Source organism: Geotrypetes seraphini, chromosome 12, assembly GCF_902459505.1.
Source record: "Geotrypetes seraphini chromosome 12, aGeoSer1.1, whole genome shotgun sequence".
NCBI lineage: Eukaryota > Metazoa > Chordata > Amphibia > Gymnophiona > Dermophiidae > Geotrypetes > Geotrypetes seraphini.
The window spans coordinates 46,818,028-46,843,248 of record NC_047095.1 but is presented as its reverse complement, the minus strand read 5'-3'; the positions used below and the strand labels follow the sequence as shown (position 1 = coordinate 46,843,248).

General features: G+C 41.1%; 1 protein-coding gene across 5 annotated transcripts in view; it reads right to left on the bottom strand.

Annotated features, from left to right (window-relative positions):
• JAK1 (Janus kinase 1) overlaps positions 1-15,458 on the bottom strand; it is a 241,161-nt gene extending 225,703 nt beyond the window's left edge. For 2 of the 5 annotated variants that reach the window (XM_033915500.1, XM_033915502.1), the window contains exon 1: positions 15,202-15,458. The gene's annotated coding sequence lies outside the window, so the exon portion shown is untranslated. Of the gene's footprint in view, positions 1-14,713; positions 15,164-15,201 lie in introns of those variants that run through there. The other 3 variants (XM_033915498.1, XM_033915501.1, XM_033915499.1) reach the window with 2 other exon arrangements.
• Positions 15,459-25,221: the final 9,763 nt, after the last annotated feature.

The window sequence follows — 25,221 nt, the reverse complement described above, 5'->3', positions numbered from 1 at the left end:
ATTAAAATTTTTGATAGTTCTGTCTCTTATCAACATTTCAGAAAATTGCTAAAAACCTATTTGTAAAAAGTGTGGAAGTTTATTGATTGTATTTTGCTGTGTGTTCAGCTTTTTCTCTTATTGTTAACAGAATAAAGCTTCAAGGTACTATAGTATATAAATAAAATTTTATGTTATGGTTTATGCGAGAGAGAGGGCGGAGAGAGGAAGAGAGAAAGAAAGAGAGAGAGAAAGAACGAGAGACAGAGAGAGAGAGAACATAAGAACATAAGAAGTTGCCTCTGCCAGGTCAGACCAGAGGTTATTCACGCCCAGCAGTCCGCTCCCACGGCGGCCCATCAGGTCCATGACCTGTAAGGTGGTTGGCGTCTAAGCCCTTTTAGTCCCCTTATCCTTCTATGTAAGCCCTCTTTCATAACCTATCTCTACCTCTATCTGTGCCCCTCAACCCCCGTGTCCTTCAGGAATTTAACCAATCCTTCCTTGAAGCCCGGTAGGGTACTCTGTCTTATTACAACCTCAGGAAGCGCATTCCAGTTGTCTACCACCCTCTGAGTGAAAAAGAATTTCCTAGCATTGGTTCTAAACCTGTCCCCTTTCAATTTCTCTGAGTGCTCCCTTGTTCTTGTGGTCCCTAATAGGCTGAAGAATCTGTCCCTTTCTACCTTCTCTATACCTTTCATGATCTTGAAGGTCTCTATCATGTCTCCTCTGAGTCTCCGCTTTTCCATGGAGAAGAGCTCAAGCCTTTCTAACCTGTCTGTGTAAGAAAGATTCTCCATCCCTTTTACCATTTTCGTCGCTCTCCTCTGAACCCTCTCTAGTATCGCCATGTCCTTCTTGAGGTATGGTGGCCAAAATTGGACACAGTACTCCAGATGCGGGCCCACCATCGCGCGATACAGTGGCATGATGACTTCCTTCGTCCTGGTCGTAATACTCTTCTTAATAAGAGACAAAGAGAGAGAGAGATGCCAGAGAAGGGAAGGAGAAAAGAGATGCCAGACCACAGTAGGAGAGCAAGGAGGGAAGGGAAGGAGGGGATAGAGATGTTAGACTATGGGAAGGAGAGAAGAAAGATGCCAGAACACAGAAGGGGAAGAGAGAGGGAAGACATGGTGCACAGGGATGGGAAGAGTGGGGAATGGAAGAGAGATGGAAGAAAGAAATGCTGTTTAGGATTCATGGGAATAGGGGTGAAAAAAGGAGGAAATTGTGCACATGGATGGAAAGGAGGGGGAGACATAAAAAATAGATCGAGAAGGAAGCAGAAAAAAGGAAGAAAGTTGAATTTTATAGATTAATGTCAAAGATGAATTTAGGGAAGAAAGTGAAGGAGAGAAAAACAGCAATGGATAAGGTGGTCCTGGAAACAGAGAAGAGCACAGACAGAAAGAAGTGCAGCCAGATACTGGGAAAAGATGATTAAAAAATAAAATCACCAGACAACAAAAGGTAGAAAAATATTTTATTTTCAATTCAGTGACCTGGTAAAACCAGCCGGTAGTCGTTACGAGATCTAAGTATGCGAGTGTGTAAATAGGGAATTTTAAGAGATGACAAATAAGCAGGAGTAGCCAACTGGTAAGCCTTAAAAGTTAGCAACAGAACCTTGAATGTAATGCATTTTTTGATTAAGATGTTGGTATGGGCTTCAAGTGTCAACTGTTGGTCGAGGGTGAATCCTAGGATTTTTATAGTGGGGTTGAGGGAGCATTTTGTTCCATTTAGGTCAATTGAAGATTCAATGGATTTGTTTGGTGGGAAGGCCATGAAGAATTTGGTTTTTTCTGGGTTTAGTTTGAAATTTTTTGTCCAATGTGTTATCTGGTCTATGACTGAAGAAGTGAAGAGTTTGGATTTGGTCGAAAGGATAGAGTTGGGGATAATGATTGTGATGTCATCTACATAGATGTAGGATTTGAGGTTCAGTTTAGATAGTGTATGGCCTAGTGAGGACATGTATAGATTGAAAAGTGTTGAGGAGAGCGGGGAACCCTGGGGGATGCCATAGGGGTTGGTCCATGATTGTGAGTGGGTTTGCTCGCTGATGACTTAGTAGGATCTGTTTTTCAGGAAGCCTTTGAACCAGTTAAGTGCATGGCCTGAGATACCGATGGCATCTAGGAAGTTGAGAAGTATATCGTGGCCCACCAGGTCAAAGGCGCTGCTCAGGTCGAATTGGAGTAATTATAATAAACTTCAGAGCTAAGGGAGAACCATTCAAGAAATATATGTTTTCCAATGGTGATTTAAAGAAAAGTTGCATCTGATGTTTGTTTTAGTGCAATAATATAAATATAAATTCATTCCAAAACAAGTTCGACTCCCTCAACACGAGTCATGTATATGTATCCCAAGTTTGACAAGTGTTACTATTGAGCAATAGCTAGTTTATAGTTTATTCATTTATAGCCCTCTTATCAAAGTGGGTTACAGAAATACAAAATATTAATCATTACAAACATTCATAAATAACAGACAGTTACAAAACCTCCCTATAGTCACATTATTCAAATATTAAGATAAATATAAATGCTCAACGCTCATATTTCATTTTACAAAATAGATATACTGTATTTTCAAATGTTTCTTAAAATTAGTCAAATCTCCCTGTTGCCCAATGTATAGTAGGACTACTTCCCTATTCCTAGAGGGCTGTAAATATTACTTCCATCATAAGCACCCCCAATATTTTTGTAGCACTGTTCAGAGCTTTAATCTTCGCAATGTAGAGCTGCAGGTAGAGAATGAAACAGGGCAAAGTTTACGAAAAAAAATAAATAAATGGAGAAATACCTCTACGAAATATCAACAAAAGTAGAGATGAAAGAGATGCTTCAACTGGGACTTTCTACACACCGTACTGGACGGATTTATAATTGATGTTTTTGAACATGATTTTGAACACGTGATTATTGCACTTGCACTTTTCTTGGATGTTTGCACAAATTGGGACCTGGATGCACATAAACTTTTGAATACAAGTATTCCTCAGATGGTTAAGGACAAACATTCTGCTCTTCAATACCTTTTCAGACAAAAAATAATAGTCTGAATCTCATCTTGACTGCTTTTCAAGCTAAGTGACTATTTATTTGCTATTTATGACTGTCTGAAAGCAGGTTTGTAAACGCTGTGAAATGCTATGAAATTTTTCTGTTCCTTCCTCTGAATTGTTCTCTTTTATTGTTACAGCTTTATATTATGATATTATGAATTTATTAAATTATTGTTTGAATTAAATGATATGATTATATTTGAATAGTGGATTCTCTTATGATTGAAACATATACAGCATAACAGGTCCTAGAGATAATCCTAGTCTGTGGCAAAGTGATGAATTTGTTTCAGGAATGAACTCAAACCAATGGTGTATCTAGTATATTTGACACCTGGAACCAATTTTTTTTTTTTTTTTTATATCCCCCTCCTCTATATTAAATAAATATTTTTAGTACTGTAATAATCTACTTGTCACACATTAAGGGTGTACCCAGGAAAAGGGAGCATCTTAAACACTGAAGTGAGCACTAGAATATTAATACACCCACTGCACAACTGAACAAGCCAGATTAGTACAAATTAATCCTGCAGAGTCAATGCTAACAGAAACCATGGGCTCCTTTTACGAAGCCGCGTTAGCAGCTTTATCGCACTCAACTTTTTAGCGTGCGCTAACCCCCGTGCTAGCCAAAAAACTACCGCCTGCTCAAGAGGAAGTGGTAGCGGCTAGCGCAGCCAGCAAATTGGCACGCACTATTATGTGCGTTAAACCGCTAATGCAGCTTCATAAAAGGAGCCCCATGTCATTTTCATTGCCCAGTATAGAATAAGCAAATAAAGCTAAAAATAGAAATATGTAGACCAAAGTTAAACTGAACTACCAAGAAGCCAGACTCTGTGTATCATACAACACCACAAAACAGTGAAGCTTGACTCCTAATACTATGTAGAATATAAATATACAGATAAATTGAAGAAACTGACAAATTATCACTAACTGACCTGAGGAAAGGAGTTTTGGTCTCAGAAAATTAGTCAAAAATGTATTAAAATTAGTCCAATAAAAATATTCCATTTTCTATTTATAAACATTTATCAACAGAACTATAATACTGCTTTATCCTACAGCAAAAAAAAAAAAAAAAAAGTATTTTTTTCTACCTTTGTCATCTCTGGTTTCTGCTTCCCTCATCTTCACTTTACTCTCTTACTTCCATCCAACATCTGTCCTCTTTCTCTGCCCCTTCCATAAATTGTCTGCCCTCTCTCCCTTCCATCCAGTACCTGCCCCCTTCTCTCCTTTTTATATGATTCATTTCAGCTTCACCCCTATACATTTTTTAATCTTATTTCTCTCTGCCTCCCCCTTCCACCTCCCTCCCATGTTCTGGCATCTCTCTCCTCCCCTTTCTTTCCTCCCTACCCCATGGTCTGGTATCTGTCTCATCCCTTTCCATCTCTCCCTCCCTGCCTATACTCTGGCATCTCTTTCCTTCCCTTCCCTCCCTCATGGTCTGGCATCTTTCCTCTACATTCCCTTCTTTCTCCCTCCCCAAATTTGGCAGCGTTGTCCCTTAACCATCCCTTCCACCAATTTGGTGTGGCATATCTCTCTTCTCTGCCCTCTGGGATGGGTACCTCTCTCTCTCCTCTCTGCAGGCTGCCACTTGCAATCTTTGGACTAGCAGCAGCATCAGCCAGCTGAACATGCTGCCTTCAGTGACCCCAGAAGCTTTCCCTCTGCTTCAACTTCCTGTCCCCACAGAGGGAGGATGCTACAAAGGGAAGGCTTCCAAACTACCAAAGGCAGCGTGTTTAGCCTACTAACACTACCGTCTGCCTAAAGATTTCAGGCTGCAGTGTGGGGAAGGGACCAAAGTACCCCTTTATAATCTGCACCCAGGGAGAACCTCCCAGCTCTTGATACACCACTGACCCAAGCTATAGCTACATGACACAAGGTTTCATATTAGGAGTGAACACCCAGGAAAAGGATCTAGGCACCATCATTGATATGTTGAAACACTCTGGACCTGTTTTACAAAGCACTAGCGGCTACCGCGTGGCAACAGTCCCAAAGCCCTTTAAATCTGTATGGGCTTCGGGGCCGTTACCACGCAGCAGCCGCTAACACAGCATTGTAAAACAGGCCCTCTGTTCAGAACTTAGTTTTATTAAAAACAAATGCTAACCCAAAATATGTTGACACCAGTAAAATGGTCTATTGCTGTGCGGGGGTCAAATTGTGAAACTCACTTCTCAGCCAGTTATGAAAATGTTATGATAAGGGTAGCTTCAGAAAACTACTTAAAAAGCAGTTATTTGTAAATGCATTTTTTTTTAGAAATTGATTTTTGTGATTGTTCTTCTGCTGGGCATTTTACGATTTGCTGATGATTATTTGTACGTTTGATCTTATTTGTTTTTATTGAATTATGTATGTAAAGATATGTAAACTGTTTAGGTTTAAACAGTATAGAAATTTTTAAAATAAAAATAAATAAGCAAACAGAATGTAAGGAATTATCAGGAAAGGAATGAAAAACAAAAATGAGAATGTTATAATTCCTTTGCTCCATGATGAGACCGAACCTCAAATACTGTGTGCAATTCTGGTCAACGCATCTCAAAAAAGATATAGCGGAATTAGAAAAGGTACAGAGAGAGGGGCGTGGCTTGCCTGCAGACAAGATGATCGGGTGATTCCACAGTTCCTCCTCCATCTGCACCATTAAGCTGTTTTAACAGTATAAAAGGCAAAATGTTTCCTCTAAAAGTAAATCTCTTTCATAAACATACTTGGTACAAGAATGGCTACTGGAAGGCAATCAAAATTAGAAGCAGCATTTTCGGCAGGGGAAATGCTAAGCAGGCCAAGACTGACCCACCAACCTCCTCTAAACCATCTGAGTTTGAACAGCTGATGGCAGAATTTAAATCTCTCAAAGACATGCTTACTGAAAACACCATTGGGCTAAAGCTTGTAAAAGAGGAGGTTCATACCTTATCAAATCAATTAAAGGTATGTGAAAAGAAGACAGAACTTTTGGAACATCGAGTTACAGAGCTTGAAAACCGTTTGAATAAAGTTCAAACTGAACACAAAGATCTAACTCGTATTTCAAGGGAGCTGGAGAATGCTAACAACAGGAGCCGTAGAAGTAATATCAGGATTTTGGGGATTATTTGCCAAAACTACTCTCTCTCAATTTAAAATATCCTTTAGAGATAGAGGGCTCACAGGATTCCATCAAGAGCCTCCAATGGACAAAACGGTCCAAGACCTATGATTTGTAAAATACTCAGATTTCAGCATGCTCTAGATATTTTAAACACAGCCAGGCAGTCAAAATCACTGAAGTGGAAAGAACATAACATTCACATTGTACCAGCTTTTGCAAAAGAAACTGCAAATCGAAGGAAGCAATTTTTATTGATGAGACCTCAATTACGGCAGATGGGAGTAAGATACGGGCTTCTTTATCCAGGGGTTATGAAAGTTACTTTCAATAATAAAACTATGCATTTTGAGGAGCCGGCTAAATTAGAGGAGTTTATCAGCTAATACCTGGATCCAATGTCTTAAGTGTGCTTGGTAGACTGCATGATTTAAACACTATCTTTAATTATTTTTATTAATTTTTCAAATGACATATCAATATTCACTTGTACAGAAAGTGAGTTAGTAAGGATATGACTTATATCCAATATAAATCATATACAATCCAATAAAAAAAATTAAATACAAGAAAATCTTCCATCTAAGTCAACTCAAGTCCTCAAAATGTAGATCCAAGATTTCATTGGAGCGAACAAAGAAATATTATTAAAAAATAGAATAATACAGACTAAACTGGGAGATAGGCAGATATATAATTATGGAGCTGTTTTCTCTTTATCCAGTCGAGACGTAGCCAGAAAAGCTGTTAATTGTTGTGGTTCAAAGAAAACATATTTAAATGAACGGTAGCAAATAATACACTTGCAAGGATGTCTCAAGTAAAAAGTTGCGCCCAGTGACGTGACTCCAGGTTTCAACAACAAAAATTCTCTACGTCATTTTTGAGTTTCTCTAGAAAGGTCAGGAAACATTTGTATTTTACAACCAAGGAACTCTTTATGTCTATTTTTAAAGAAAAGTCTCAATAACCATGTTTTATCAATAGCAAGAGCTACAGTCAAAATCAATGTGGAGGGTACAACTGTTTCTCTATCTGAGGTTTCTAGCAACTCACATTCAATAGTGCTTGATTCGATACTTTAACTTGCATTTGGGCCCCTTCTTTATTTGGCAAGTAGTACACTTGGACAAACGGTGGTAAAGTTTCTTCTGACACTTCTAATATTTCTATCAAATATCTCCTAAGCATTTCCCTAGGAGTAGTCTAAGTTAATCTAGGAAAATTAATTAATCTCAAATTATTATTCCGGGAATTATTTTCAAGTGTCTCTAATTTTCTTCTTAAATTGATATTGTCTTTAATTAGGGACTCCTGTACTTGTTTGGTCATAGAAATTTCTTGATCAAGCTTTTGAGTCGTGGTTTTTGAAACAGTCATATCCGCTGATAAATCTTTCAGCTCTCTAGAATGTTGAATCAATTTCCCCTAAATATATTAGAAATTGGGGCTAATAGTCCTAGTGAAATTTGTAATCAAGTCCCATAATGAATCTAAAGTCACTTCTGCTGGTTTTTCAAAAGTTGGAAAACTTTGCTGGGTGTAAAAATGCTCACTGTCAAAAGAAGAAAAGTTTCCCTGGTTAGGTACTGGCTGGGATCTTTCACCTCCGATTGCTTGTCCTGCCCCAGTTTCTTCTGCAGCTACTCTCTGATCAGAGAGTACTGCCTCCTCAGTCTCCCTTGGTGACTCTGCTGCCTCAAGAGGAAGTATAGTTTATAGTTTATTCAAAGCGTTGTACAGAATAAAAATAACTTTACAGAAAAAAGTAAATAAAACATTTAATACAAACTTTTAAGATCAACATGACTGACGTATTAGGTAATTATAGACAGGCATGCAATAGACACAATTGGTAAAGGGGGTAAGAAATACAATTGATAAAATAAAAATAAGAAACATTTAAGGTAAACACAAAAGGAATTAGGGGGAAGGGTATAAATTAAAAACAAGTATTAATTATTTAATCTCTGAAATGTGCCTCTTTTTATTTTTATTTTTTTTTTTCAGTTAAAAGCTTCGTTAAAAAGGAAACATTTTAAGTTACTTTTAAATTTTTTTAAGTTTTTTTCCATTTTTAAATATAGTGGAAGAGTGTTCCAGATTGTAGGGGCTGTAACTGAAAAAATTGAGGTACGGCGTGTGCTTCCCCTATCTCCGGGGTTTCCTCCACCCCTGGAGAGCTGGCTGACCGGGGACACGGAGGTGGAGCTCTCAAGTCGGGGCTTAAGGTGGTCTCCAGCCCTGAAGAGCCTACCCCGGTCTCACCCCCTTCCGGTGCTCTCAACGGGCTTGCTCCAGACATTGAAGGGACTACCTCCTCCAACCGCCGCAATATCTCGTCGATTCTGCCGAAGGAGGGCACCTCGGGGCGCCGCGAGACGCCAGCTGCGCTCCTGCCCCTTCTCTTTGGCATCTAAGATAAGTAAATAGCTAAGCTGATTGACAGAAAAAGAGAAACGAGTGGAGCGGTCAGAAGCGTCGCTCTCAGAGCGTCTGCACCATGGCCATCTTGGATCTTAAACACTATAACTATTTTACTATATATTTACTATATATTTTACTTTATATGGTGGTGGTGTGCCACAATACATGTATGACCTTTCTGATTCTCTTAATCACAAAATTTCAGAGATTGAGTTCAGACTATAGGCCTTCCTCAATATTTGCGGGTTTAGGACTCGCAACTTTGGTTATTTGTGAATTTCTAAACCCTGACCCACCCCCTTATCCTTCCCACCCCTCGGATCTCTCCACACCTTACCTGGTGGTCTAGCGGTGAAGCGGGGCAGGAGCGATCTTCCTATACTCCTGCCCTGTGCAGAATTGCAAACAAAAATGGCTGCCATGCATTTTACTTTTGATGGCTAGTGAAAGTGCTACTGTTAAAATTTACTGTGGGTTTTTTTGGCCAGGGGAGCAGGAGATCGTAATGGTGGGGCAGGACTTTGTTGTTATGTTATGAATCAAGAGACAGGCAGCAGTTCTGTGACTGATCGCTGAGAAGATCAATTAAATTTTTAATGCAATCAAGAGTTGTTGTATGCGAATGGGAGAACACAATACAAGGTGGAACATTCAGTTTCAATTCATCTGTCAATGTACCAGCTGAAGAGTTCCATTTTTAGGAAGATAAGTTTGGAAGTTAGGAACAGTGCAGCAATAAGTGGTTTGATCCATCAAGCTTGGCTCATGGGATCTGCTGCTGCATTAAATTGGAAAAGAAATGTGCAGATTTCATTTGGAATCAGAGAAAAGCCCAAATGAAGTCAAGACTGCGAGTGGGTGCAAATGAGAGTAAGTGGCAAATGTAACGATAAACTTCAATGAATGCTTATTTAGATTGTTCAGAGAAAAAAAAAAGAGCTAAAGGTCAAGGTCTTCAGTGCCTGAGAAGGCACACTGACTTGCTAGTGTAACTGGTGAAAAAAATGCAGTACTATCATCAAGCCTTCTAAGCTAAACAGAAAATAGGATTCCCATATAAGTCCAAGGAGAATGAGCCCAAGCCTTGCTATATGAAGCACTGTGTGAATGGACAACAGTGAATGAATGTCTGGACTCAATGCTGTGGAGCCAGGCTGATCTTTCAAAACCAGGCTCCTTCAGTCTCGAAGCAGACTCCTTGTCCTGCTGTGGCGTATGTACAAACAAGAGTATGGGTATGGTGCTGTATGTGAAGCACGCAAGCTTGATTCACCTTCAGGGGCCAATACTAAACCTAGTAAATCATCAAAAATGAGGTCAGCAGTGCTACCTTACACTGGACATGAAAACAAAGACAGGTTTAGCAGCAGTTTGTGGTTAACTCCAGCCTGTGTGTTATTTTTTTCTCTTAGTTTTAGTTATTTTTAATTTTTCTTGTAAGGTTTATTTTTAGTTGCTTTAAAAGTTGAATAAAACTTCATGAAGGCTTCCCAATGCATTTGCACCAATATTTATTACGAAAAGCTTTCCATATCAGAAAAATTTATGTAGAATTTTGCATGAATTCATAAATTTCCCTCAAAATTGACCGTTTTCAGTACAAGAGTTGTCATATGGAATAGTAGAAAACTGTAAAATGTGCTGAGCGTCATCCTTTTCATTTTCAGAGATGACAGTAGAGATCTTTGCATGTGGTAATCTACAGCATAGTTCATTTTTAGATAGATTTTGTTGAGTCCTGTACAATTGTTTCAGTTGTGATAGAATATTGTGCTGTGTTTCAGCGTTAACTTGTTTTCAGGCTTTGTTTTCTATGAAAAAGATATGATATGGAAACTTCTTTAAAAAAAGTTTTGGTGCATATGTACTGCTGAATAAAGAAAGAAAGAAAGAGGGCATGGAGAGAGAAAGACAGAAAGAAAGGGAACAGGGAGACAAAGAAAGAACGGAAACAGAAAGAAAGGGAGGGGACAGGGAAACAGAAAGAAAGGGGGGACAGGGAGACAGACAGAAAGAAAGATCCTGTTGCAGTCTCGTGAGACCACGGGAACTCAGTAGCACGGCTCTGCAGGAGTGTAGGAAGATCACTTCTTCCCCGCGTCACCACTACCCACTAGACCACCAGGTAAGGTCCAGGGATGGGTCAGAGCCAGCCAAAAGTTATTCATGATTTTTCCCTATTCGCGGGCCGGCTCTGCCCCTAACCCCCGCGAATAGGGAGGGAGAAGTATAGTGTCATCTGCCTTGACCTCTTTGAAAAAACCCCAGAATATAAATGATAATTAACATTTTCTCTGCGTACAGTGTGCTTTGTGTTTTTAAAAATTTTATTGTTGGTAGATCATTTTGACTTGGTCATTTTAAAAGTAGCTCACAAGCTCAAAATGTATGGGCACCCCTGCTCTATACCATTCCCTGCTTTAACACCAAGCTTCTTGAACTGAATTTCTTTCTTGACCATGGATAATAGCCCCCCCCCTTTACCAATTCATGGAGTGGAGAGGCCCATGTATCCATTCACACAAAGCTGATTCAAGAACACTTGATCTGAATCCAATAACTACGATTTGGTAATGAACAATCTTCCTCCAGAATGCCTGTAATAATCTCTACTTTGTTATATTACATTAATGATTTTTATTCTGCCATTACATAAGAACATAAGAAGTTGCCTCCGCTGAGGCAGACCAGAGGTCCATCTCGCCCAGCGGTCCGCTCCCGCGGCAGCCCATCAGGCCCTTTTGCCTGAGCAGTGGTCCCTGACTAGCTTTATAAACCTATCTCTACTCCTATTACCTTGTGGTTCAAGGCGGATTACAGAAGAGGATTTCTGGACATGTCCCGAGGTGTTACAGAGTAGAGCGGGTTGCTTCAGAGGATTGAAATGTTTCATATGGTGTTAGTTAGTCTTCATGGATTTCTTGAATAGCAGGGTTTTTATTTCTTTTCTGAAAGTTTTGTAGTCTGGATTCACGATTAGTATATTGGAGAGTTGGTGGTCTAGTTTTGCTGCCTGTGTGGCTAGAAGGCCATCATACAGTTTTTTTTCCATTTGATGTCTCTGATTGGAAGGTATGTGAATGGTGTCTGGTTTCTCCTGTGTCTGGTTGTAGTAGTTTGGATTAGGCGGTTGTTCAAGTAGGCTGGGATGTCACCATTTATGGATTTAAATAATAGACAGTACAATTTAAATAGTATTCTTGCTTGAATTGGGAGCCAGTGTGAGTCGAGGTATGCCTCAGTGATGTATGTGGTCATGTTTTCTTAGTGAATAGATTAGTCTCAGGGCTGTGTTTTGTACTGTTTGTAGTTGTTTTATCATTGTTGTGGGACAGGGGAGATATAGGATGTTGCAGTAGTCAAGGAGACCTAGGACTAGGGACTGGACCATGAGCTGGAATTGTTTTCTGTCAAAGAATTTTTGAACTTACTTTAGGTTTCTCATGACCGCGAATGATTTCTGTATTGTTTTATTGATCTGTGGTTGCAATGGTGCAGCATCCAGTGATCAGAGAAAGTATTACAGACCCCCAATACATCAATTTTTCTCAAGTACGAAATTTCCTTTTTTTTTTTTTTATACTTTTGAATACATTTACAATATCCAATTATTTCAAGGAAAAAAAAGAAAACATCTCTCAAAACAATTCCATAATCATTCATTCTTACAAAATTCTTTTAAAGCCCACATTATTGGGGAAACATGTTACAAATTCTAAACAAACAAATTTAAAGGAAAAGATTAAGGATAACAATTCTCCGTTCTTCCCAACGAACCTTGAATCATTCCTTACTAATAGGGATTCTAATATCTCCTCTTATTCTCTACTGATGAAACAAAAATCATTTCTGTTCTCTTGCTATTAAAAATTGTTGTAATTGTACGGGGTCCCAGAAAACATACTCAATGTCTTGTAACTTAACTATACATTTACAAGGAAATTTCAGGTAAAAGGATGCCTCTAGAGCCAAAACTCTAACTTTTAACTTCAAAAATTATTTTCTTCTAAGTTGAGTTGTTCTAGAGACATCCGGAAATATCTTAACTAAATCACCAAATTTCTTTTCAATCAACTCTTTTTTTTAAATTATTATTATTACTATCCCATAAATCCCATGACCCATACATACTCTAATACATAACCCATTTTCCACTTTACTAAGGATCATCAGTCTACCAAAAAGTTGCTACCTTAGTTACAGTCCTACAAAGGAGCACACAAAGGATCTCCTTTGTCAATACGCTGCCACCGTTGCTGCCTGTCTCAATTTAAACCTCACGCCACACCTGTGACATCACAGGTGTGCGGGGCCAAGCTTTGCTCCATGAGGTAGGCAGGCAAAGTGCAGGAGACATACAGCACCAGTACAACAGCATCTAAAAGTTCAACAGCAGCCAAAAACCAGCAATAGCAACAGCAAAGTGCCATGCCATGAATTCCCACTGTAGTCTTATGAGACCACGGGAATGCATGGCAGCCATTTTTGTTTGTAATTCTGCACAGGGCAGGAGTATAGGAAGATCGCTCCTGCCCCGCTTCACTGCTAGACCACCAGGTAAGGTGTGGAGAGATCCGAGGGGTGGGAAGGATAAGGGGGTGGGTCAAGGTTTAGAAATTCACAAATAACCAAAGTTGCGAGTCCTAAACCCGCAAATATTGAGGGAGGCCTATAGTCTGAACTCAATCTCTGAAATTTTGTGATTAAGAGAATCAGAAAGGTCATACATGTATTGTGGCACACCACCACCATATAAAATCTTAAACAAAACGCAATAAAACTTAAAACTCTAGCCTCAAATGGTAGCCAATGGAGATGGATTAAATAAAGTATAATTCTATCTGTCTAAGGGCAGCACAGACCTGTTATTGCTCAATCTTGTATGGCTGAACGCCACTTGTCCCTTATCAGCTAATTCCTATGCCTAACTAGCCTTACATCCCCTAAAGCAGTGTCGCTAATTTTTAAGCAAGGGCCATTTTGGGTCCAAAAGGGGTGAAGGAGAGCCAACAAATATGCCCCTACTTTAGGCCATTACACTAATAATGCTTCTTGACATTCACTTCTACCAGAACACCTGGCCTTGATCATCACAGAACACAGACAAACGCTATGCAAATACAGGATTACAAACTAATCAATTTGAAGAAATCAATAGCGAAACTGACTGGTTTTATAGGTTTTTAATTGCTTTTAATGAACTCATTTTTTTCATCCCAGGTTGATGTGTATGTTTCCTTCCCCACTTTTCTCTTCTCATTCCAATTACATCGAGAGCATCAATACCATCTTTGACATAGAAGGAGAAATAGCCAACACTAAATCAAAAGGCTCAATGGCCCAGGGAGTTTGAGTAAAAAGTATCCCAAAAACAATCAATGCTCTAGGGAAGAAAAGAGGACTAAATGTGACCCGAAGGTGAAAAGCTGACAAAAATAAACCAAAGTTTGGTTAAATACTGGAACACTATAAAAATAAAGAATTATGAAAAAGCTACGAAAAAGGTCAGTAAGGCACCAAAAAAAAATTAGAAAATTTGGACATGCTGAAAACTAGAAACACAGCTTCTCAGCTCCATGGGAAATGAAGAACTGATGGTCCCGAGAGCTGACAGATGAGAAGGCACAATATGGGCACTGTCTAAAATGTGACAGTACACTTGGTAGTGTCCGTACTGGGTTCCATGCATGATGTTACCCACATATGAGAATATTATGCTTGCTTGTCCTCAAACAACCAAGCATTATACAGTTCAAAAACACATACACACACACACAAAAAAAAAATCCCCCAATCCCTCTAGGGTAAAGAAAAAAATTTTCCCCGACATATTAATAATTAGCAGCTAAAAATGCCCCAAGGAAAAAAAAATCCCCTACTGAAATGTACATAGTGCGTTAAAAACACAGGATGCTCCTCCCTGTTATAAACAGGATGTCAAGCCATACCACTTCATAAAACAACCAACAATTTTTGTGCTCCAATTCTTCTGTTCACCTATCTGTCTTCTTCATCCCCCAACACTTACACATTTGCTGTGTACAGTTTTATATTTCATAATGTTCAAATTACATTCATCTGCGTGATGTCATGGTATGTACCTCTCCCAGATTTCATAGTCCAGTATCATAACCAGGAGGCAAGTGAACTGCCAGCAGAAGTTCTTCCACAAAGAGACCGAGTTTATTTATAAAATATGCTTAAACGTCCTCAGGCAACCGCGCTATGAACAAAAGCCGCTTAAGGCAGAATAGAGTTCGGTAAAGTAATTGTTTAGGCAAAATTAATCAACAAAGAGCCTACGTAGGTTTATGAATCGTGCGAGTACAGAAAGGCTGCATAATTGGCCCAGCAGCTAAGGCTGGGTCTGTTGCGCCCCGACTGCTGCGATACCAGACTTAGGCAGAACCGCAGACAACACCGACAAGACGGTCCCCGCTCCACGGAGCTTACAAAACCAGTCGACGCCGCTCGTTCCCTGCGCTATATGCCTGGCGGTAAGTCTACATTTCACGCCTACGTCTCCCACGCGCACACGAGACGGGTTTCTCTCACACTCGGGACGTTGTCTTGTTTTTTTGTCACTCACCACTTCCGTATGCCGCGCGAGATCGCTCCAGACAGCCCGAGCGCGAGACTTTTGTCACCGGCCGCCTTCCCTCGCCAGTCAGTCGGCCGGGGTCGCTGCGCTACCCGCGCGCCCCACCCCCGGCCGCAGCCGAACGACCGTTCTGGTAAACGCGCGTCTGGAGCGCTCGCGGGCCGCTCTGCTCGCGCTTCCCGTCACCTCAGTTTGCCGAGCTGGGCGGCTGCTGACGTCAGGGGGAGGGGCAGCGAGAGAGATGACTGGAAGCGGGGCTGCTTTTAAGGTGGAACCGAAGCTTTTCGCTGCCGACGGCCGCCTCGGGACACTTCAGAGCGCTTGATCTTGTTTACCGGGTGTAGGGCAGGGAGAGCCTCCCTCCAGCCCCGTCCTAGATTATATGTAAAGCTCGGGGGGAGAGCATTTTGCTGGAGAGGTGAGGGGGGGGGTTCTGTTGAGAAATCAAGCCTCTTATTTTGTAAAATTGCACTTTTCTGGTTTAAGAGTTGTGTAGCCATTATAGGGAGTGCCAGTTATCTAGTATCCATTCCAAATAACTAACTGGATATCTTCTCCCCCCCCCCCCTCCCTCCCTTTGCAAAACCGTAGCGCGGTTTTTAGCGCACGCCGCGGCGATAACAACTCTGAAGCTCATAGGAATTCTCTCTGGGCGTCGGAGCTATTACTGCCGCTGCTAAAACCCTCGCTACGCGTTAGTAAAGGAGGGCGTAAGATACACGGTATAGCAATCAAGTATTTAATAAACGAATATGCTGTGACGGGAGTTCTTACCGCATTGCCACTGGCCCTAGAGGAATGGATTATAGATATTGTACAGTAAGAAACTAAATTCTGTTCATTCCTAATTGCAGCCCCTCTTCTGTCATATAATTTAGAGTAAAAACAGTATTTCCACTGCCGATTTTACAGGCCTGCTTGGCTGTTCATAAGCCAGCCAACCCTGTAAAAGTCTGTCCTAATAGTTCTGACGCTATTTCCATTATAGGACTAACGCTTTGGAACAAATTAACTTGATCGCAAATCTGATATTCAGAAGTAAAAAAAAAAGCAAAAAGCTTAAAACTACACTTTTTATAGGTTTTGCTCAATGCTGGTTTTAGGATGAGTGTAATGTGAGGATCTGTGAACCCACTGCTTACATGGAATTGTTTGTTCCATTCTGTGAATCTTACTTTTGTAATGCCGCCTTGGATAGATAAATTTTTTAAATAAATAAAATTGTCCAGATAATACCACTGTAATTCCAGGTATAGGCCTGGTAAGCAAGACTCACTCCTACCTGGAAAAGTCCTGCTGAACATCTACATTAGATTCTTGACTGTTGAAAATTTTCAGAAACTTTGAACAAGGTGGTGGGATGTTCAATGACTGTACTAAAGTAAGTTGGAAGGGAAAAAAAAAATAGGTGAGAAAATCCCCAGATAGTTTTGAATGAAAGGCCAGACACTAGATCCTACTACTGGTTCTACGGGTATTTAAGCTGGAAATCCAAAGGAGCTGAAAGAAACTGCCAAGTCAAAAAAAGAAAAAAGCTTTGAGCATTGACATTTTCTCAGGAATTAAAATAAATCTCAAAAGGGAACAAAAAGGCAAGTTTTAAGTTCTTTTAACAGCCAGTAAATCAGGAATGCCCATGCCTGTCTTGAGGGCTCCATAGCCAATCAATATGCATGAGATGAATTTGCATATACTGGATTCCAATGTATATACATTTATGTCAAACCACAAATACAAAAGGGCCTCCATTTCTATATGCGGAGTATAATTTCCTTTATTAACTTCTACCCAACACAGAAAGATTTAAAGAAGGAAAAAAGGCCTCAGAAGCAATGAAGAGCAAACCTCTTCTGTGGCTATGAAGGGAAGAGTTCCCCTAAAAACTTCTATCATTAGCCATTTAAAAAAACCTCCTTTTTACTCAACTCCAAAAATTGCTATTATGCAGATTAAATAAAAACATGCTTATCTGGACGTCTTGCTAATCTTATCTTCAATGAAACAGTGGTCTTGATCCAGATGAATTTTGCCATCAGTGCTTTCAATTCATATGGGTTTTGCTGATACCGTTACCAACAGTGGCCATCATGGGGATGGAACATTGATTGAGATAGATCCTACAGGGACAAATTTGTCCCAGTATATTTCTCTGTACTAAAGACCATATTGGTCTATGTGCACAATCAGGAATTGCTCCTGATGTTAAAAAAAAAAAAAAAAAAAATTATGCTGAAGTTTGGTGCAGGTTTGTTGTTGTTTTTTTTAACTTTTCTTGTAGCAAAGGATCAGCTAAAGTAGCCTACAGAGGAGCAGCAGTGTTATCTGAGATGAAATGCAGCACTTCATCTCATGGACATGGTAACTGATCCACCCACCCTGGGTTTATCTGGTTCAGGGCACTCAGGCCCTGGAGTAGACATTCTTTGATTAGCTAGACTACCCCCCCCCAAAAAAAAAAAACAAAAAAAAAAACCACCCCAAAACCCAAGAAAAAAGCAACTTATACTTTTCCTGTTCTAGGAATGTATCTGGTAGCGTCTTTCTCACTGCTGCCATCTTGTAAAATGATGGTACAGTACTTAGTCCTAGTGGTGCCTTTGAAGCGTTACCTTATTTGGCAGACTGACCCCTAGTGGTGCATTAGGGCACTGCTGTTTTTCAATATAATTACTTTGAGAGGGGGGTTACGTTTTGGCTTGGAGGGTGTGATGCAACCCTTTATCAGTCATGCTATGGCATTCTGAATTAGAGCTGGAGGAAACTCTTTGTAGTCAGACCACTGCACAGAGCATTGCATTAGTATAGGCATGAGATTATCACAGCGTGGATTACTGTGATCAATCTCATTTTCTTGGTATATGGAGAGAGATTTTGTAGTTGCCACAAGGGACTGATGAAGTCAGAGTAAGTGAATAGTCTAATAGTATCCCAAGATACTTGACCTGTGATTTTAGAGGGAGTTCATAGTTCCCCTAAAGGGATTTTGATATATCAAATGCCTCATGCTATGAAACCACAGAATCTTTGTTTTACTAATGTTCAGACAGAATTTGATTATCTTTTGGGTGCCCTTTCTTAAGTAGCTTTTAGGCAGTCAGTCAGTTTACTCAAATCTGTAGGTAGATGTGTCTCAACAGGCATGAGTAACTGCACATCGCTGGCATAGATGTAGAATTTTGAGTCCATCAACCAAAACAGCTCTGCTGGAGGTTTGAGTTAGATATTAAATAAAATAGGTCAGTGTTAATGTGATATTGCTGAACAGAAATCACTCTTGGTTTTCTAATAGGATTTGAACCACACAAATAGTGTGCCAGTTAAGCAAGCGTGTCATTGGGGGTCGACAGTGGCGATACAAGATTTGTCTGTTCAAAACCCAGGTCTAAAGCCAGATTGACATGGATCTAACCAATTTTTTTCCTTTAGCAAGTCCTTTAAATTTTCCCAGAAAAGGAATGCCACATGGCCCATCTAGTCTGCCCATCCGCAGTCACCATTATATCTCTTTCTCTCTCCATGAGATCCCACGTGCTTTTCCCGGGCCCTCTTGAATTCAGACACTGTCTCTGTCTCCACCACCTGTTCCGGGAGACTGTTCCACGCATCTACCACCCTTTCTGTAAAAAAGTACTTCCTTAGATTACTCCGGAGCCTATCGCCTCTTAACTTCATCCTATGCCCTCTCATTGCAGCGTTTCCTTTCAAATGAAAGAGACTCGATTCATGCGCATTTATATTACATAGGTATTTAAACATCTCTATCGTATCTCCCCTCTCCCGCCTTTCCTCCAAAGTATATAGATTGAGATCTTTAAGTCTGTCCCCATACGCCTTATGATGAAGACCACATACCATATTTTTTTTTTTTTAAATATATTTTTATTAGAAGAAAGGGTACAACAAGGCAATGGGCCATACAAAGGAAAACCCAAGGTTCATTTACAAAGAGGTAAGAAAACTACAATAGTACAGAAAATCATATAGCCACAGCTGCAGTCCTCTGGACCGACTTCATCCTTTTTATATCTTTTTGAAGGTGTAGCCTCCAGAATTGTACACAATTTCCTAAATGAGGTCTCACCAGAGTCTTCTACAGGGGCATCAATACCTCCTTTTTCCTACGAGCCATACCTCTCCTTATGTAACCTAGCATCCTTCTAGCTTTCGCCGTCACCTTTTCAACCTGTTTGGCCACCTTAAGATCATCACATACAATCACACCCAAGTCCTGCTCTCCCATCGTGCACATAAGTTCTTCACCCCCTAAACTGTACCGTTCCCTCGGGTTTTTGCAGCTCAAATGCAAGACCTTGCATTTCTTGACATTAAATTTTAGCTGCCAAATTTCAGGCCATTCTTCAAGCTTTGCTAGCCCTTAGTCTTCCATATAGAAGGCTGATCCCTAGCTGTAGTATTGTGAGACTGCTGCCAGGGATCAGCATCATCATTTTGAGACCTAGAACATATAGACAGGAGCAGAAAGGAGGCCACTCCTGCCCCATCTCTGTGGACACCAGGGATCTCGCAAGGGTAAAGGAAAGCTTCCAGGGATGAAGACTGGTCCAAGGGGATGTGGGAGGGGTGGTTTGTTTGTTTTTTATTTGTGGGTGAAGCTTCCATTTTGGGAAGGGAATGGGGGTCGGCTCCAAGGAGTGTCTGGGGATTGGAAGGAGGGCAGGTCAAGGGAGCTTACTATAGTGGTGGTGTAGGGTGATCTGAGTATGTGGGGGAAACAGTGAAATCTGAAAGGAGGCAAGGAGAAGAAGGGAGCATTCTATGCAGATTGAAGGGGGCTGGGAAAGGAGGGAATTGAAATATTAGACTCATTAGTCTGGCACTTTCCCTTATGAGAGTTTCAGCTGATATTCAGACTTGAACGTGGCTTGACATTGACTATCTGGGTCTAGTGTAGCCAGCGACAACAGCACTTAAAAAAACAAACACTGACCACCACTGACTGAAAATTGACTGGAACAGTTCTAACCTAATATTAGGGCTGCACATTAATCAGAATTAATCTATTAATTAATCATGATTAAATAATTGTGTGCACTGCAGCCCTCTGCCTGACCACCTTCCTCCTATTACTTCCCCCAGCATGGTCAGGCATCTCTCCCTCCCGGACCTGGCAGCCCCCCTCCACACCCTTTACCTTGCCAAATCAATCTTTGGACCTGCAGCCAGCAGCAACCCAATTGAAAGGCTGCCTCTGGCCTGCACCACGCCTTCTCTTTGAACCAGCCCACCCCCTTTCCAAGAAAGTACATTGCTTCATAAGAGTGTAGGCCAGGTCAGAAGAAAGGTCCAGGGCAGGCCTCAGGCAGCCTTTCAATAGGGCTGCCACTGGCGAAGGACTGAAGATTGATTTGGCAAGGTTAAAGGTGCTGGTCCTATATACATGGATTACTAAATGTGCTGCTCAATGGTCTAATGGCAAAGAACATACATTGTCTCCAGTGTGTACAAAACACAGCGCTCAAACTTCTAAAAAAACCTCCATGCCATGACTCTATCTCTCAAGCTCTAGTGCCAGCTCACTGGCTACCCGTGGCTAAACGCTGTGTCTTTAAGGTCCTGATGCTGGCATTCAGATCCTTGCATGACATGGCTCCAGGCTACGTGACGGCCAAACTTCCACCGTATGTGCCAAACAGGTCCCTCTGTTCACAGGATGAAATTTGCCGTGAAACGCCCCCTGGCCGTGCCCTACAACTGGAAACTGCCAAACGATGTGCCTACTCCCACTTCATACCGAGCCACTGGAATCGACTGCTCCCGCAGATCAGATCCCTTGAAGGTCTCCTCAACTTTAGGAAAGCAATTAAAACATACCCCTTCACCTAACTCCACTGACCATGACCAAGGGATTACAAAGAAATGTATATGGGTACTAGATCCCGGGTAAACATTTGAATTGAAATTCTTTCATGGTAACTGGAAACTTAACCTGCAAACTACAGTATAGTATGTATACTAGTGTTATATTCCTAGTGTGTGTCAAGCTAGAATAATAACATGTATTGAAAAATTTGCACTGTAAAGATGACTGTGACAAACTTGGTATTAGACCCCTAAGGGGAGGGGAAAACCTCGTATTATAAATTGTACTGTAATTATAGCAAATCATAACCTGTTAACTGTCTTTTATGTATGTTCAACTTGTAACTCGTTCTGAGCTCTTTGGGGACAATGGAATAGAAAATGAAATAAATAATTAAAGGATGAAAATGCTTGCCACAAAGCGTGTTAAAGCGTTTTATGGCAAGTAACATGTTTTGCAGGTGCTAATTTTTTATTTTTCAAAATGTTATTTTCTGGAAGGGGCATGTCAGGGGTGGAGAATGGGCGTGAACATGCTGTCTGGCTAGTGGTTTCCGATTACTGCATTGGTTAGCCCATCCTTAGCGCTTCCCAAATAGGAGGCAGCAAGTGCTTCCCCCATCCATTTTTCTCAAGCTATGTGCACTAATGCGAACAGCACCACGAACTGTAAAAGAAATACTGGAAATCGGTTGACTCCTAGGCATGCTAGAAATGGGCTTAGCACGTGGGAAAGGTCCACACTAACACGCATTAAGGGGCTTATTTTTGAAACACTAAGATGTCCAAAAAAAAATGGCATAAATCAGCACTTGGACTTTTGTTCTCACCAAAACATCCAAGGGCTGATTTTTTTAAAACCGACTTTCTGGACGTCTTGCTGGGCTTCATAGCCGCTGTGCATCCAGAGTTCGAGGGGGCATGTTGGAGGCGGATTTTGTACGTGCTTAGCACTTGGATGTCTTGTACTTGGACAGGATGGAACTTAGATGTCTGGAGCTAGACCTGTTTTAAAAGTGTCTAAGTGCCAAAAAGGTCCCCATACTGACCAGATGACCACTGGAGGGATTAAGTCAGTGGTCCCCAGCCCTGTCCTGGAGGACCACTAGGCCAATCATGTTTTCAGGCTAGCCCTAATGAATATACATGAGAGAAATTTGCATATAATGGAAGTAACAGTCAGGCAAATCTGCTCCATGCATATTCATTAGGGCTATCCTGAAAACCCGATTGGCCTGGTGGTCCTCCAGGACAGGGTGAGGACCACTGGATTAAGTAATGACTCCCTCATGCTCTTCCATTGGTCACTGACCCCCCCTCCCACCCTACAATGGTCTGAATGAAATAGTACATACCTGTCTATAACAGCAGCACCTGGTAAGGGAAAGCCTAATAGATCAGCACACATATGTCTTAAGAATATAAGATTTACCGCTGCTGGGTCAGACCAGTGGTCCATCATGCCCAGCAGTCCGCTCATGTGGCTGCCCTTAGGTCAAAGACCAGTGCCCTATTTGAGTCTAGCCTTACTTGCGTATGTTCTCTTCCAGTAGGAACTTATCCAACCTTTTCTTGAATCCCTGAAAGGTGTTTCCCCTATAACTAAGGTGACCACACGCCCCGTTTTGAATTGGGTAATGGGGGGGGGAATTAAGTGGCTTGCCCAGGGTCACAAGGAGCAGTGTGGGTCTGAACCCACAACCTCAGGGTGCTAAGGCTGTAGCTTTAACCACTGTGCCATATGCATAAATGCCAAATTTAGGTATAAGTGTATACACCAGCCATAGATCTGGTGTAAGTAAGCATGCCTATATTTGGGTTCACCAATGAATGTATAAGTCTTCTTGCAGAATAGTCTCACTGTGTGTATAAATATGATGTCTAAATGTTGTTGACCTATTGCAGAATTGCCCCAGAGAGATTTGCTGAAGCCAGAGCAGTTCCCAGGCCATTGTTCTGAATAATTAGGGTTACCATTTGGCTCCAGAAAAAGGAGGACGGATTGAGACATCCGGATTTTACTTCCATTGGATTCAATAGAAGTAAAACCCGGATGTCCCAATCCATCCTCCTTTTTCTGGAGCCATATGGTAACCCTATCAAATAACGGAAATATTACCTCACTCCTATGAAACATCTGTAAACTGTGCTTTAAAAATAAAATGTATACAGTTGGCGGGGAGTGAAAAGTTATCAAGTCTGGGGGGTGCTCAAGTCAGTGCAAGTTATGCCCCACTGCATGCTGTATGATTAGATCTAATTTTTCTAATTAAAACTGTATTACATCCCGTCACATGCAAGAGAGAAGAAGCAGGACTGGCTCAGTCTGGAGCTGGTAACATTGTAGGCATCTACTAACAGTTTCTGCCTATTTGTAGGAACATGAGTCCAATTCACATAGTTAGTAAGTTCAGCCTGTGTTGCTGCAAGCAGAGAGACAGGAAAACCCCTTCCTGTTTCAGGCCTCTGTCATAGAAACAGCAGTTGTTGGCAGACAAAGACATCTAAGCCTGACTTGTAAATCCCCTGTTTACTGTTTTGCAACTTACTCTTTTTCATTCTCACTGGGCTCTCTTCTTTACTACAACTTATATCCCTCTCACTTCTGCATCCAGTATTAATGGAAATAATGGTAATGGAAACGCATGAATTTGTTCTTGCTAGATCCTTTAATAGAAAGAAACTGTATTTCAGACATCCAACACACTGTTGGTAAAGAACTATCTCTTCAAAATTTCTCTGAGCTTCCCTTCATATAGCTGTACAGCATGAATCCTTAACATATCGGCCAGGGACTTTTTTTGGTCATAAATTTATTCATTTGTAACAACTTATAACAACTTCAGGCAATTCCCCCAAAAAATATATAAGAAAAAAATACACCAAAGTAAAAAATATTAATCAAGTCCACATTATAGGGGCTGATTATCTCCTGAGGGAATCACATCAATAAAAGAAGAAAAAAGAAAAAAATATATATATATATCAATCCTCTAATGTCACGCAAAACTAAACTATTCTACATACTTCACTCATTCTCAACCTCTGCATTGGTTACAGGCAATATATCTAATTTAGGTTTATCATGAAGAAAAATTTCTAATTGAGCTGGATAAAAAAAATATGTACTTACTAGTGTTTAAGTCCGTTACATTAACGGGTGCTAGAATATATGCCTGTCTGTCTTTGTTTATTTATGTCTCTCTCCTTGCTCCTGTCTCTTTCTTCCTTTCTTTCTGTCTCTCTCCCTCCTTGCTCCTGTCTCTTTCTTCCTTTCTTTCTGTCTCTCTCCCTCTTGCTATTTTTCTCTCTCTCTCCCTGGCACCCTTTGTCTGTCTGTCTTTCTTTCTGTCTGTCTCTCTGGTCCCCTGTCTGTCTTTATTTCTGTCTGTCTCTCTCCCTGGCCTCCTTTGTCTGTCTGTATTTCTTTCTGTCTCTCGCTGATGCAGGCTCGTGAGAGGAGCCGACACCGCAGCTTGAGAGGTGGAGAGCAGGGAGTCCAGCGCTGCCGGCCAGTTTGACGAAGTGAGGACGGGAGAGGGGAGTCGCTGCCGAGACCGCTATGTTAGACGGAGTGAGGGGAATAGGGGGGAGTCACTGGCGTGTTCCCTGCCTCCGTGTTGCAAACGTCGGCCGTGAAGTGTAAGGGAGACGGAGCCAGCAAGACCGCACATCACCTGCGAGAGAGGGACCGTTGTATGCGCGCATGCGCACTCTGCCGACCATGGAATTACAGATCAGACAACATGGTGGTAGAGTGCGCATGCGCGCTTAGTGTTTTATTATATTTGATTTTTCTGATAAGTCACTAACCATTTACATGGGAACTTAAGGGAAAATAAGGTCTTGAAACTGTTTCCTCCTGTACTGTGTCTGTTTTGAGACATCTGGAAAGATATTTCACTGTTGCCCACAAAGTAGATAATTTTTATTAGTAAAATATAGTTTGAGGATAGGTTGTTTTTCTATTTCGGTTCTAAAGGTAACCAACAGCCAGGGACTTCAAGTATAGATGCGTGCATATGTGTTGGATAAGTGTATGTGGTCAGGGTGCATTCCATGTGTTTAGACTTGGGGCTCCTTTTACGAAGCCGCGTTAGCGGTTTAACGCGCGCTAATTTGCTGGCCGCACTAGCCGCTACTGCCTCCTCTTGAGCAGGCGGTAGTTTTTCGGCTAGCGCGGGGGTT